Below are 14,317 nucleotides of genomic sequence, written 5' to 3' on the forward strand. Positions count from 1 at the left end.
AAGAACTAGAAGGACCTACAACTAGGATATACAACTATGTACTGGGGGTTTCAGGGAGGAAAAAAAAAAGGAAGAAGATTGGTAACAGATGTTAGCTCAGGGCCAATCTTCCTCAAAAAAAAAAATTGTAGAGCAGCCCACACCTTCCCTTCACTGAGTGTCTTCTATCCTCAGAGCAGTAGGGAAGACAGGTCTTCTATATCTGAAGAGGGTCAAGGACAGGTAGATTTTTCAGAAAATAATGTGAAGAAGAAACTGGCTTCATCATGATTTAGAGGTCGGTGACCAGAGGACCCCAGAGGTGGGTGAACCCTGGATGGGAGTGTTTGGCGAGGGTGGGTATTGCTGCAGTGGATCCTGGGCTGGCAGGGCAGGGGCTAGGAACAGCACAGATGCTGCTTAAGAATCTGTCACGTGGGTCATGGCAATGTGTTGGGGAAGCACACTTGAGACTTGGCACTGAGGTTTCCCTGCTGGAAATGCACCTGGGGCAAGTGGTTCCCCTTGCCGGGTATTTCTTCAGGCTGCAGAGTGACAACATTTTGTTCCAGAGCAAAAGCATCACTCAGCTGCCAGTGGTAGCAATGTTGACCAGGCAGCCACCTACCTCCCACGGGAAAATAAAGCTGAGAGTAAGGAAAAGATGCCTTAGAGGGAGTGGGGAGGGAAGAACAAATGAAGAGGGGAAAGAACGACCCTGCTGGTGGAACAAAGGTTTATGCCACGTCATCCATATCGTGAGCCTGTCCTGCTCCCCCGCGTCCTCAGTCTGATCCAGGCTCCACCTGCTTGAGGCTGATCTGAGCACGCACAGCACATCGATGCCTTATACCAAAAGGCACAGGGCTGTTCTTTGGGTACTGAAACACTATCTGCAGGCATGGCATCCCCCTCTTAGGGAAAGGTGATCTTGGTGCTTTCCTTCCATCCATGCTGGATGCAAATACACAAGATCTTGCCCTTAGTGTGTACAGTTCACCTATCAGGATGGAGGTGCCACCTTTGACGTTCATGGCCTCGGTGGAGCCATGGTAGGTCTCCCACAGAACACCTGCAGCTCGTGAACCAGAGGTGAGTCCTAGACTATGCACCAGGTTACAGATATCTGGGGGGGGTCCCCATGGACTGCACACATACCCACCCTTTCAATAGGGGTCTGGAGGGAAGGCAACTCCACTGTACAGAACGGGACTCACATATGGGGTGAGTATCCTAGAGAGCACTTGAGGTCGTTTTTCCAGAAAGACTTGTAAACGCTGGGTGTTAAAACAAAAAACAAAAACAAAACCCATGTCCCCCACAGCCCTCTCTCACTCCCACACTTTATCTTCTTGCACAGAGTTATGCCATTGACCCTACAATATCTTCTTGTCCAGAGTTATGCCAATGACCCTACAATGTCTGAAGCTTGGGGTCAAAGAAAGAATGCAGATGCTGTGGAGGCCCTGGGAGGGACAATAGGTGGGATGGGGTCCAGGGCAGGGAACCTGAGGAGGTGGGGAGGCCGTGGAGGCTCTAACATCCACGTGGGTGGACCAGCCACTAGCCCAGCCTCTCAGTTTCTACATCATCTCATCTTAGGGTCCTCTACTTCCACTCCAGTGCAGTTACTGCAACACTCCAGAGCTTATCACCAGGATCGCTTCTGCCATCTGGATTAATACGGTCTGACATTCCACCCTTTGGCCTCATCCCCCAGTTCATATGCCCCTTGTTAATTTTTCAACTCCAAGCCATTCATTTTCCCACTTACTCCTCGTCTATCCACCAAGCTCTTGTCTTCATTTCCTCCCTCTCCAAGGCAGACTTGATGGTCTATTAGGTAAACAACATTTTAAAAGCTTCACCACAAATGGGCCCCATCTAATCCCCTTTAATCCTTCCTGTCTGCCAAAATCCCATCTCTCTGCCGTTTCCAGGAATGACTTCCTATAAGTAACTGATCAATACTGGATTAAATCTCACCATCGAGTCTACTGGTGCCACAAGAAATTCGGCCCCAGCACTACGAGGAAATCATTCACTTATTCGACAATTAATTACCCCATGCTTACTAACAGGTGAACAACAAAACACACAGAGCTTAGGTCACTGTTGTCTTAGGCCATTCTCTCTCTGATGCTACTAAATTTATTTCAAATCTCCTTCACTTTCCTCAAACTTAGGCTGTCCCCACTGCTCAGCACATGTCCTGGACCACCATTCACAGAGGAGCCAGAAGCCATGAGACGGGAACTTTCCATCAAAAAATCTTCACAAAAACACTTTCCCGTTCCTCCCTTCCTCCTCCTTTCCTGTTATACGAAAAGAGGTTTCCTCCTAACCTCAAAGGAATTGCACTTCCTGAAGTGTCCTTATTGAGAGAGAGCTAAACCCTGGTCTTGATGGACTGAGCCCCCTTGCCAGGTATCCCCTCGTCCCTTCCCTCTCCTTATAGGCACCCAACTTTTTCATTTTTTTAAGCTTTCTATTACAGAAATGTTTAAACATGCACAAGAACCGTATAACTTCCCACGTACCCCTCACCCAGCTTTCGGTTATCATCTGGCACCTGTGATACGTCCCTCTCCTACACCAGGTTAAAGGGCAAAAGCCCGTTGGGACATCCTGCCATCCGTCTCTCAGACGTATGCTTTGTGCCCATGTCACAGCTCTCACACCTCCTTGATATTCACCACCTGTGGAGCACACTGATCCACAGCACATGGCACAGCATCGGCGACGAAAAGCCTTAGAGGCTTCGGCCATCAGTTCTGCTCTGCCCTGTAGTCAAGCCTGAGGAGTCATCTGAGTGGATTCCTCCCTCAACCCCACACAGAAAGTAATCCTACTGAGCAAATGCAGTGCACAGCGTTGCAGTCCCTTAATCACACACTAACTACAGCACGCAACAAGTACAGAAGTAGACAACGGTACACGTTGAGAAGGACTTCACATCACTATGTGTTTTCAAATATTTAGAACACAATTGGCTTCCTGTCATACATTTAAAATGAGCTATTGTGTTTCGAGTTCAACACAGTAGATTAAAGACACTTTATTTCCTCTCCTTCCCCAAATGCCATCAACAAATTAGATGAAAAGATGCTCAACATCATTAGTCATCAGGAAATGCAAACCAAAACCACTATGAGATAGCGCTTCACACACACAGGGAGGGCTAGAATCAAAAAGTCAGATAATAAAGTGTTGGTGAGAACGTCGAGAAATTGGAACCCTCATACACCGCTGGTTGGAATGAAAAACGCTGCAGCAGTTTTGGAAAACAGTCTGGCAGTTCCTCAAAAGTTAAACATAGAGTTACCATAAGACCTAGCAATTCCACTTCTAGGTATATACTCAGGAGAAATGAAAACATATGCCCACACAAAAACTTGTACACGAATGTCCACGGCAGTATTATTTATAATAGTCAAAGGGTGGAAATAACCTAAACGTCCATCAACTGATCGATGAGTACCTAAAATACGGTATATCCACACAATGTAATAATTTTTGGCAATAAAAAGTACTGATCCATGCTACCACACGGATAAACCTTGAGAACATTACGCTAAGTCAAAGAGGCCAGTCACAAATAACCTCATATGATTCCATTCATACGAAATATCCAGAACAGGGAGAGACAAAAAGTAGACTAGTGGTTGCTTAGGGCTGGAGGGATGGGGGGAGGGGGGATGACAGCTAAAGGTTATGGGGCTTCTTTTTTTTTTTTTTTTAATTTTTTATTTTATTTTATTTTATTTATTTATTTTTTTTTGTGAGGAAGGTCAGCCCTGAGCTAACATCCATGCTGATCCTCCTCTTTTTGCTTAGGAAGACCGGCTCTGAGCTAACATCTATTGCCAATCCTTCTCCTTTTTTTCCCCAAAGCCCCAGTAGATAGTTGTATGTCATAGTTGCACATCCTTCTAGTTGCTGTATGTGGGATTCAGCCTCAGCATGGCCGGAGGAGCGGTGCCTCGGTGCGTGCCCGGGATCCGAACCCGGGCTGCCAGTAGTGGAGCGCGCGCACTTAACCACTAAACTACGGGGCCGGCCCCTGAGGCTTCTTTGTGAAGTCATGAAAATGTTTTAAAATTGACTGTGGTGACGGTTACGCATGTCTGTGAGTATTCTAAAAATCATGGAATTATACACTTTAAATGTGTGAATTGTATGGTATTCAAACTATATTTCAATAAAGCTGTTAAAACAAGTAAAGTATTTAAAAAGAATAAAGCACTTGAGGATGACAAGAAGGGGAAAGGCTATGACAAAGGATGTTATCACATTTTTGGAAGATGGAAATCCGGTGGAGGACTGGTAACTGACTAGCACAGCAGACAAAGTGCCGGCAAATCAATTCACACCTGAAAACTCCAGAAGACAAACGACCTGGCCGCACTAGATAAGAAAGAAATCAAGGGTTCCATGCTGTAAACATGTTGAATTTTTTGTTCTTTTCTTTGGTTTTTGTTTTATATTGTGTATAATTAAAAAAAAAATGGGGGGGGGCAGTGCTCTCTTCCAGTATTTTGCAAGACCCTCTTGAAATGTTAGCATGCTTCAAATGTGCAAAGAGGATCCCGGGTTTCTTGCCTGGGACAGAACCTGAGACAACTGTTTTAAAGTTGGCACTGCACAGTTCTGGGGTCTGGGCATGGTGGTGGTGGCAGCTGCAGGAATCAAAGCCAGAAATCTCAAAAGTTAAGTAAAATTCAGGACAGCAGCCAATGGTACATTTTAAAAATGTACTTAGAGGGAGAAGTCAAGATGGCGGCGTAGGCAGACTCTGAACTCACCTCCTCCCGCGGACACAGCCAATTTACAACTACTCGTGGAAAAATTACCCCTGAGATAGAACTGAAAACTGGATAAGAGGAACTTCTGCAACAACGGACAATCCTAACTGAGGTGGAAGAGGCAGAAACTCCCTTCTGGAGAGGAAAAACGCCGCCTTCACAAGCCACAGTGCCTCACGGCTGCCCGGGAGCAGCCCACAGGTACGCAGCCTCCCCGGAGGCGCAGGGCCCTGAGCGGGGGAGCGCCCCCGCTGTGGGCATTTTGTGGACCCAGCACAATCGAGGCGAGTGGCATAATATCTGACTTTGCCTGCTACTAAAACATTGGGGAATACCCCCAGAAAACCCGGTTCACAAAGACATTAAACTCGGCTCTTAAAGAGCCCATGTGCAAACTCACCCGTTTCAGAAAGCAACCTAAAATCACCAGAAAGAAAGGTGCACAGTGCTTTGGTGAAAAGAGACTCACCTAATAGGCCCTGCGTGCATCTTGGTGAGAGGTGACACCTCTCCAGGGACTGGGACATTGGCGGCGGCCATTGTTGTGGCCTGGTGTGGGCATGCTGACACAGACACCATTGGAGTTCTCCCTGGGCCTACTAGCCCAGGTCTGCCCCACCCACTAGAGCACCGATTTAATCCAGCTCAGCCGGGGCAGGCAGCCCACCCTAGAGACTGGCCCCACCCAACAACAAGCCCTCAGGCAACTTGTGGGCCTGCATAGATTGGTGACTGGATTCTCTGCAGCCTGGCAACTGAGCCGACTTCAGTGGGGCAGGGCGTGCACAAGGAGCCGGTGGAGAGGGTGGGGCTCCCGCCGTGGAGAGACTGGGTCCACTTCAGGAGGTCAGGGTGCGCACACGGAGCAGGAATGTGTTGACTGTGTATGTGGACCTGTGGGCGGCAGGGCTTGTCAGCTGCAGAAGACTTATGCTTCTCAAAGACCCACATAGGGGGTTTGCCCCACCTTCCAAAGCCTGAAACAATTGGGTGCTCCCGTGCCTGAGGCCAGACCCACCCAGCTGCAATCCTCAGAGAGCTGACAAGAGACTTAAAGGCTGGAGGCTTATAGCAATTGTAAGGCCCTGAGCCTAACAACCTGCCATGCTGGGGGCCTACTCACTTAAAAGAAATACTGCAACACAAATGCGGTATTAGAACTTGCAGCCAACTGTGCTGGGGCTCCCCACACCTGATAAAGAGACTGAAGGGCCCACAACAACTACAAGCAGCTGAGCATTACAACAGCTGGCCAGGAGTATAACTCGGCATCCCTGGGCACCTAGAGGGAGAGCAAACAGGCCACAACAGAAGGACACACGTAGCCCACATAGGGGTCACCCCTGGAACATTGAGAACTGAGGGAAGCACAGGGCAGGCCTCCTAAGCCATCACTTACATAAGGTCACCTATCCAAGAGCAGAAGACGTAGCTGACCTACCTAATACATAGTCACAAGCACAGGGAAAGAGGCAAAATGAGGAGGCAAAGGAATACATTCCAAGTAAGGGAACAGGACAAAACCCCAGAAAAGGAACTAAGTGAAACAGAAATGAGCAACCTACCTGACAGAGAATTCAAACTAAGAGTGTTAAGGATGCTCACTGATCTGGGGAGAAGAATAGATGAACTCAATGAGAATTTCAACAAAGAAATGGAAACTATAAAAAAGAACCAATCAGAAACGAAGAATACAATACTGGAAACGAAAAATTCACTAGAGGGACTCAAAAGCAGAGTAGAGGATACAGAAGAACGGATCTGTGAGCTGGACAAAAGACTAGAAGAAATTACCCAAGCTGAACAGGTAAAAGAGAAAAGAATTAAAAAGAGTGAGGACAGTCTAAGGGACCTCTGGGACAACATCAAGCACACTAACATCTGTGTTATAGGTGTCCTGGAAGGAGAAGAGTGAGACAAAGGGGCAGAGAATCTATTTCAAGAAATAATAGATGAAAACTTCCCTAACCTAAGGAAGGAAACAGACATCCAGGTACAGGAATCACAGAGAGCCCCAAACAAGATAAACCCAAAGAGGCCCACACCAAGACACATCATAATCAAAATGTCCAGAATTAAAGATAAAGAGACAATCCTAAAAGCTGCAAGAGAAAGTCAAGTTACATACAAAGGAAATCCCATAAGGCTATCAGCTGGCTTCTCAGCAGAAACCTTACAGGCTAGAAGAGAATGGCATTATATATTTAAAGTGCTAAAAGGAAAAAATTTACAGCCAAGAATACTCTACCCAGCAAGGTTATCATTCAAAATGGAAGGAGAGATCAAAAATTTCCCAGACAAGCAAAAATTAAAGGAGTTTGTCACCGAGAAACCAGTGCTACAAGAAATGTTAAAGGGACTGATTTAAGGGGAAAAGAGAAGACCACAAATAGGAAAAATTATCTATTTCCATGATAAGAGGGTAATGGATACAAATGCACAAAAAAGAGGTTAGATATGATATCAAAAACATAAAAGGAGGGAGGAGGGGAGTTAAAGAGTAGAGCTTTCAGACAGAGGTCAAACTAAAGAGACCATCAATTCTGTATAGAAGAAGGAAGGTACAGAGAAGAACTACTAAAACACTGAGGAAAAAAAAAAGTTAAAAAATGGCAGTAAGTACATACTTATCAATAGCTACTTTAAACATCAATGGACTAAATGCTCCAATTAAAAGGCATAGGGTGACTGATTGGATAAAAAGACAAGACCCATATATATGCTGCATATAGGAGACACACGTCAGACCTAAAGACACTCACAAACTGAAAGTGAAGGGATGGGAAAAGATACTCCATGCAAATGGCAATGAAAAGAAAGCTGGGGTAGCAGTACTCATATCAGACAAAATAGACTTTAAAACAAAAACTGTAAAAAGAGACAAGGGCATTACATAATGATCAAGGGAACAATCCAACAAGAGGATATAACACTTGTAAATATCTATGCACCCAATGTAGGTGCACCTAAATATATAAAGCAATTATTAACAGACATAAAAACAGAAATAGACAGTAACACAATAATACTAGGGGACTTTAACACTCCACTTACACCAATGGATAGATCATCCAAACAGAAGATCAATACGGAAACATTGGCCTTAAATGATACACTAGAACAGATGGACCTAGTAGATATATACAGAGCATTCCATCCAAAAACCAAAGAATACACGTTCTTTTCAAATGCACATGGAACATTCTCCAGGATTGATCACATATTAGGCCACAAAACAAGTCTCCATAAATTTAAGAAGATTGAAATAATACCAAGCATCTTTTCTGACCACAACGGTATGAAACTAGAAATCAACTATAGGAAGAAAATCAGAAAAGCCACAAATACATGGAGATTAAACAAAATGCTACTGAACAACGACTGGGTCAACGAAGAAATCAAATAATACCTGGAGACAAATGAAAATTAAAATACGACATGCCAGAATTTATGGGATACAGCAAAAGCAGTTCTAAGAGGGAAGTTTATAGCAATACAGGCCTATCTCAACAAACAAGAAAAATCTCAAATAAACAATCTAACAATGCACCTAAAGGAAATGGAAAAAGAAGAACAAACAAAGCCCCAAATCAGTAGAAGAAGGGAAATTATAAAAATCAGAGCAGAAATAAATGAAATAGAGACCAAAAAAACAATAGAAAAAATTAATAAAACCAAGAGCTGGTTCTTTGAAAAGACCAACAAAATTGACAAACCTTTAGCTAGACTCACACAGCAAAAAAGAGAGAAGGCACAAATAAGTAAAATCAGAAATGAAAGAGGAGAGGTTACAACAGACACCTCAGAAATATAAAAGATTATAAGAGAATACTATGAAAAGCTATATGCCAACCAATTCGACAACCTGGAAAAAATGGATAAATTCTTAGAATCATACAACCTTCCAAAACTGGATCATGAAGAAGTAGAGAATTTGAATAGACCAATCACCAGTAAGGAGATTGAAACAGTAATCAAAAACCTCCCCCAAAATAAAAGTCCAGGACCAGACGGCTTCCCTGGTGAATTCTACCAAACATTCAAAGAAGACTTAATATCTATCCTTCTCCAACTCTTCCAAAAAATTGAGGAGGGGGGAAGCTCCCTAACTCATTCTATGAAGCCAACATTACCCTGATACCAAAACCAGATAAGGACAACACACAAAAAAAAGAAAACTACAGGCCAAGATCACTGAGGAACATCAATGCAAAAATCCTCAACAAAATACTAGCAAATCACATACAACAATACGTTAAAAAGATTATACACCATGATCAAGTGGGATTTATTCCAGGTATGCAGGGATGGTTTAACATTCACAAATCAATCAACGTGATACACCACATTAATAAAATGAAGAATAAAAATCACATGATCATCTCAATAGATGCAGAGAAAGCATTTGACAAGATACAGCATCCATTTATGATAAAAACTCTGAATCAAATGGGTATAGAAGGAAAGTACCTCAACATAATAAAGACCATATATGAGAAACCCACAGCTAATATCATCCTCAATGGTGAAAAACTGAAAACTATCCCTCTAAGAACAGGAACCAGACAAGGATGCCCACTGTCACCACTCCTATTTAACTCCCTTGCCCCCTGAGCAAAAGAAACAATAGAAAAAATAAACAAATGGGACTACATCAAACTAAAAAGCTTCTGCCCAGGAAAGGAAACCATCAACAAAACGAAAAGACAACCTAACAATTGGGAGAAGATATTTGCAAACCATACATCTGATAAGGGCTTAATCTCCAAAATATACAAAGAACTGATGCATCTCAACAACAAAAAAACTAACAACCCAATTAAAAAATGGGCAAAAGACCTGAACAGACACTTCTCCAAAGAAGATATACAGATTGCCAACAGGAACATGAAAAGATGTTCAACATCATTAACTATCAGGGAAATGCAAATCAAAACTACAATGAGATATCACCTCACGCCCGTCAGAATGCCTATAATTAACAAGACAGGAAACCACATGTGTTGGAGAGGATGTGGAGAGAAGGGAACTCTCATACACTGCTGGTGGGAGTGCAAACTGGTGTAGCCACTATGGAAAACAGTATGGAGATTCCTCAAAAAGTCAAGGATAGAACTACCATATGATCCAGCTATTCCACTGCTGGGTATTTATCCAAAGAACTTGAAAACACCAATGCATCAAGATATGTGCACCCCTGTGTTCATTGCAGCATTATTCACAATAGCCAAGACTTGGAAGCAACCTAAGTGCCCATCAGGGGACGAATGGATAAAGAAGATGTGGTATATATACACAATGGAATACTACTCAGCCATAAGAAACGATGACATCCAGCCATTTGTGACAACATGGATGGACATTGAGGGTATTATGCAAAGTGAAATAAGTCAGAGGGAGAAGGTCAAATACCGTATGATTTCCTTCATTAAGTAGTAAATAACAACAACAATAAACAAACACATAGAGACAGAGATTGGATTGGTTGTTACCAGAGGGGAAGGGGGAAGGGAGGAGGGCGAAAGGGATAATTCAGCACATGTGTGTGGTGATGGGTTGTAATTAGTATTCGGGTGGTGAACATGATGTAATCTATGCACAAATAGAAGTATAATGATGGACACCTGAAATTTATACAATCTTATAAACCGATGTTACTGCAATAAACAAAAAATTAAAAAAAAAAAAGTACTTATTTGAAAATAAACTTGCAGAAAAGTTGTATGGATGGTAAAAAATCACATACTCTATCCAGATTTACCTGCTAATATTTTGACCCATTTGTGATCTCCTCTGTCTCTCTGTTTCTGTCTCCTTCCCTCCCTCCCTCCCCTTTCTCTCTACATGAACACACACACACACACACACACACGAAAAATATGCATACATTCCTGAATATTTGAGAATACATTTCATGCATCATGCATTTTCTCCTTGAATATTTCATTGTGTTTCCTGAGAAAAAGAATATTCTCTTACATACAGTACACTTATCCCCTTCAGTAAACTTAACATTGGCATAAAATTTTTAACCAATCTCCCATTCATGTTCTATTTTTGTCAATTTATTGATTAATGTCCTTTGTGCCTTTTTCTTAAGCTTCCTTTACAGGATTCAGTCTAGAATCACAATACCGCATTTAGTTGTCATGTGTTTTTAGTCTCCTTCAATCTGGATCAGTTTCTCAGTCTTTCTTTTTTATGACAAAGCCATTTTTGAAGAATATGTTCCATGTGCCATTCTTATAACCCCCTCACCTGCAAATTTTTTTGGTGGAGCTTATCTTGCTCAGACTTTAAAGGATGTTTTTACAATTGTGAGTCACAGGGACCTTAGAGACAGTCAGGACCAGACTTGCTACAAAAATCAATGCCAGAGATGCAAAGATTTGTGGAGGGATTTTTCTGAACAGAGACCATTTGCCTGCGGTTGAGGGAGGGCATTGGCGGGGGGGGCTTGAAGTGTCCCTTCCTTTTGGGGGGAGATGACGGTGAAGCTGTGGATGCAAGAGAAGACAGGGAAAGAAAGGAGCTGTCATTACTGGTAAACCCTCTCACATGGGAGGGAAAGGACCGGGTGTCTGCGGCCCAGACTGCTTCATCAGACTCAGCGAGGGAATGCAGGCAGGCAAAGGGAGGAAATGACACAGGGCTTCATTTCAGCAGTTAACCACTAAATAATGAAGCTGTAAGGGTTATAACTATTAAATGACTGCCAGCATGGAGATGAAATAAACACATAGACACCATCACCAAATATGGCATTATTGTTTAAAAAGGTACAGAGATGCCAATGGGAATTTTGGTGAAAAGATAGAACGTAGAAGGGAAAAAAAATCATAAAACCTTTAATGGAGGCAGCAATCATAGGTGTGATTAAAAAAAACCCAAAACAACAAAAGGTATTGCTAAGTATAATTACAATTATGCTCATTAGAAGTTATGCTAAAGAGAAGCCCACTCCCTAAATCAAGATGAGTTTGGTCCTGTGGGTTGTGGTCCAGCACAATTGCTCTGTAAAATAATGGAAAAACTAAAAATGTTGTGGGGAGAGAGGGGATTTGGCAGAGAGAAGAAAGAGGGAGCAGAAGGGTGAGACACTGTATGGGTGGAGGGGACTAGATTTGAGAAGCCTTAGGGGCTGAAGAGCCTAAGAGGGATTCTGGGAAAAAAAGAATTACTTAAGATTTTTAAGTTATTTGCCATGGGTCCATGGGTGTGCCATGCCCTTGTCTCCCTCTTTCTCATGCTTTCTGTTTGTTGGTACAGGCTACTCTGCTCTCTCATGCTTTCTGGTGAAAGTGGATTCTTTTGAGGAGATATGGGGGGTGGGGCTGCTGCTGAGTATATTTCTGGTTTCATACACTTAAAAACACATTATGTATGAGGGGAAGCTGTAGTTGAGGGCAGAGTAGACCTTGGGGGTGTAAACCCATGGCCAGAGCAGACTTTCAAAGATGATGTGGGGTCCAAAGGGAGATAACCAAGCAGTAAAAGGGTCTCAGGTAATATCTGGATAACAGGTGGAATAAATAGAAAATTTCACCAAAGTAAATAAATATATGGTATGGTGAATAGGTGGAGTTGGAAGGTAGGTTGGAGGTATCTAAAGGGCCCTGGAGGAATGGAGAGATCTGCTGGGCTAGATGGTGAAGGAAGAGCTGTAGGTTCATCTCTCCTGTGTTGGCCACCTCCCTCCACAAGAACCTTTGATGTCTGTGCTAAAGCTCCGTGATGTGGGCCTGGAACTCCAGAATGTACACTCTTAATGCCCAGCTGCCTGAGGCAGCAATGCACTTCTGATGATGTGGACCATCTTCTTTGTCTGAGGAGCCTTACTGCACCATGGCTGAGCTCCAGCTCCATTTCCTAGTTATTCCCATCCTTGCCTTCCCATGTGGGATAGAGCTCCTTCTTCTGTCACTGTGCTACCTAAAGAAGAATCCATGTTTCCCAATATTTTGGAAACAGAGAGACATCAATCAGGTAAGTAAACCAAAGTCCCTCAGAGATACTAGATCTTTCTTTTCATATAGATGCATTCAATGCTATTAATTTCCTTCTAAGTACTACTTTTGCTGCATCTCACAAATTTTGATGTTGTATTTTAATGTTCATTTAGTTTAAAATATTTCTCTTGAGACTTCTTCCTTGACCCATGTGTTAGTACTATGTTGTTTAATCTCCAAACATCTTGAGATTTCCAGTAATCTTTCTGTGATTGATTTCCATATTAACTCCATTATGGTCTGAAAACATACTTGGTAGGATTTCTATTTTATATTTGTTAAGGTTTGTTTTATGGCCCAAAATGTGCTCTATCTTGGTGCATTTTCCATGTGAGCTTGAGAAGAATGTGTATTCTGTTGTTGGATGAAGTATTCTATAAATGTCAATTAGGTCAAGTTGACTGATGGTGCTGTTCAGGTCAACTATACTCATACTGGTTTCCTGCCTGGTGAATCTGTCCATTTCTGACAGAGGAAATTGTTGAAGTCTCCAATAATAACAATGGATTCATCTATTTCTCCTTGCAGTTCTACCAGTTTTTACCTCACATATTTTGATACTCTGTTGTTAGATGTAGACATGTTGAGAGTTGTGTGTCTTCTTGGAGCATTGATCCTTTATTGTTATGTAATGCCCCTCTTTATCCCTGATAATTTTCCTTGTCCTGAAGTCTTTGAAATTAAATATAGTTACTCCTGTTTTCTTTTGGTTAGTGTTAGCATGGTACATTTTTCTCCAAACTTCTACCTTTAATATATCTATATCTTTAAATTTAAAGTGAGTGTTTTATAGACAACATACAATTGGATCTTGTTTTTTTAACTCACTGTGATAGTCTCTGTCTTTTAATTGGTGAATTTAGACCATTTACATTTAGTGATTTTTTTATATAGTTGAATTAATACCTACCATGTCTGTAACTGTTTACTATTTATATACCTATTCTTTTTTTCTTCCCCTCTTTTTCTGCCTTTTCTGGTTTTAAACAAGTATTTTATATGATCCCATTTCCTCTCTTCTCTTAGGATATCAATTATTCTTCTTTAAAAAATATTTTCATGGTCACCCTAGAGTTTGTAATATTCATTTACAACTAAGCTAAATCCACTTTCATATAACTCTATACCACTTTTTAGGTCGTGTAGGTACCTTATAACAAAGTCTCAATTCCTCCCTCCTATTCCATATAACATTGTTGTTTTTTACTTCACTTATCCATGTACTACAATCACCCAATACATTATCATAATTATTATTATTAGGTCAATTGAGAATAAGAAAAATAAAAGTTTTATTTTATCTTCATTTATTCCTTCTCTGCCTTTCTTGCATGTAGATCCAAGTTATCATTTTCCTTCTCCCTGAAGAGCTTCTTTTAACATTTACTGCAGGGCAGGTCTGCTGCTGCTAAATTTCCTCAGGTTTTTTTTTTGGTCTGAGAAAGTTTTTATTTATCTGGTGGCAGATTCCCCCTGCCCCCACCTGGGCAGGCAGGAGCTGTGTATTCTGAGCCCGCTGTGATC

At 42.1% G+C, this 14,317-nt stretch overlaps 1 long non-coding RNA gene across 1 annotated transcript in view; it reads right to left on the reverse strand.

The window, feature by feature from the left end:
• LOC131419988 (uncharacterized) overlaps positions 1-5,383 on the reverse strand; it is a 65,627-nt gene extending 60,244 nt beyond the window's left edge. The window contains exon 1 of the long non-coding RNA XR_009223423.1: positions 5,254-5,383. This is a non-coding gene — a long non-coding RNA (uncharacterized LOC131419988). The remainder of the gene's footprint in view (positions 1-5,253) is intronic.
• Between the last annotated feature and the right edge of the window lie 8,934 nt (positions 5,384-14,317).

Source organism: Diceros bicornis, chromosome 22, assembly GCF_020826845.1.
Source record: "Diceros bicornis minor isolate mBicDic1 chromosome 22, mDicBic1.mat.cur, whole genome shotgun sequence".
Classification (NCBI taxonomy): Eukaryota; Metazoa; Chordata; class Mammalia; order Perissodactyla; family Rhinocerotidae; genus Diceros; species Diceros bicornis.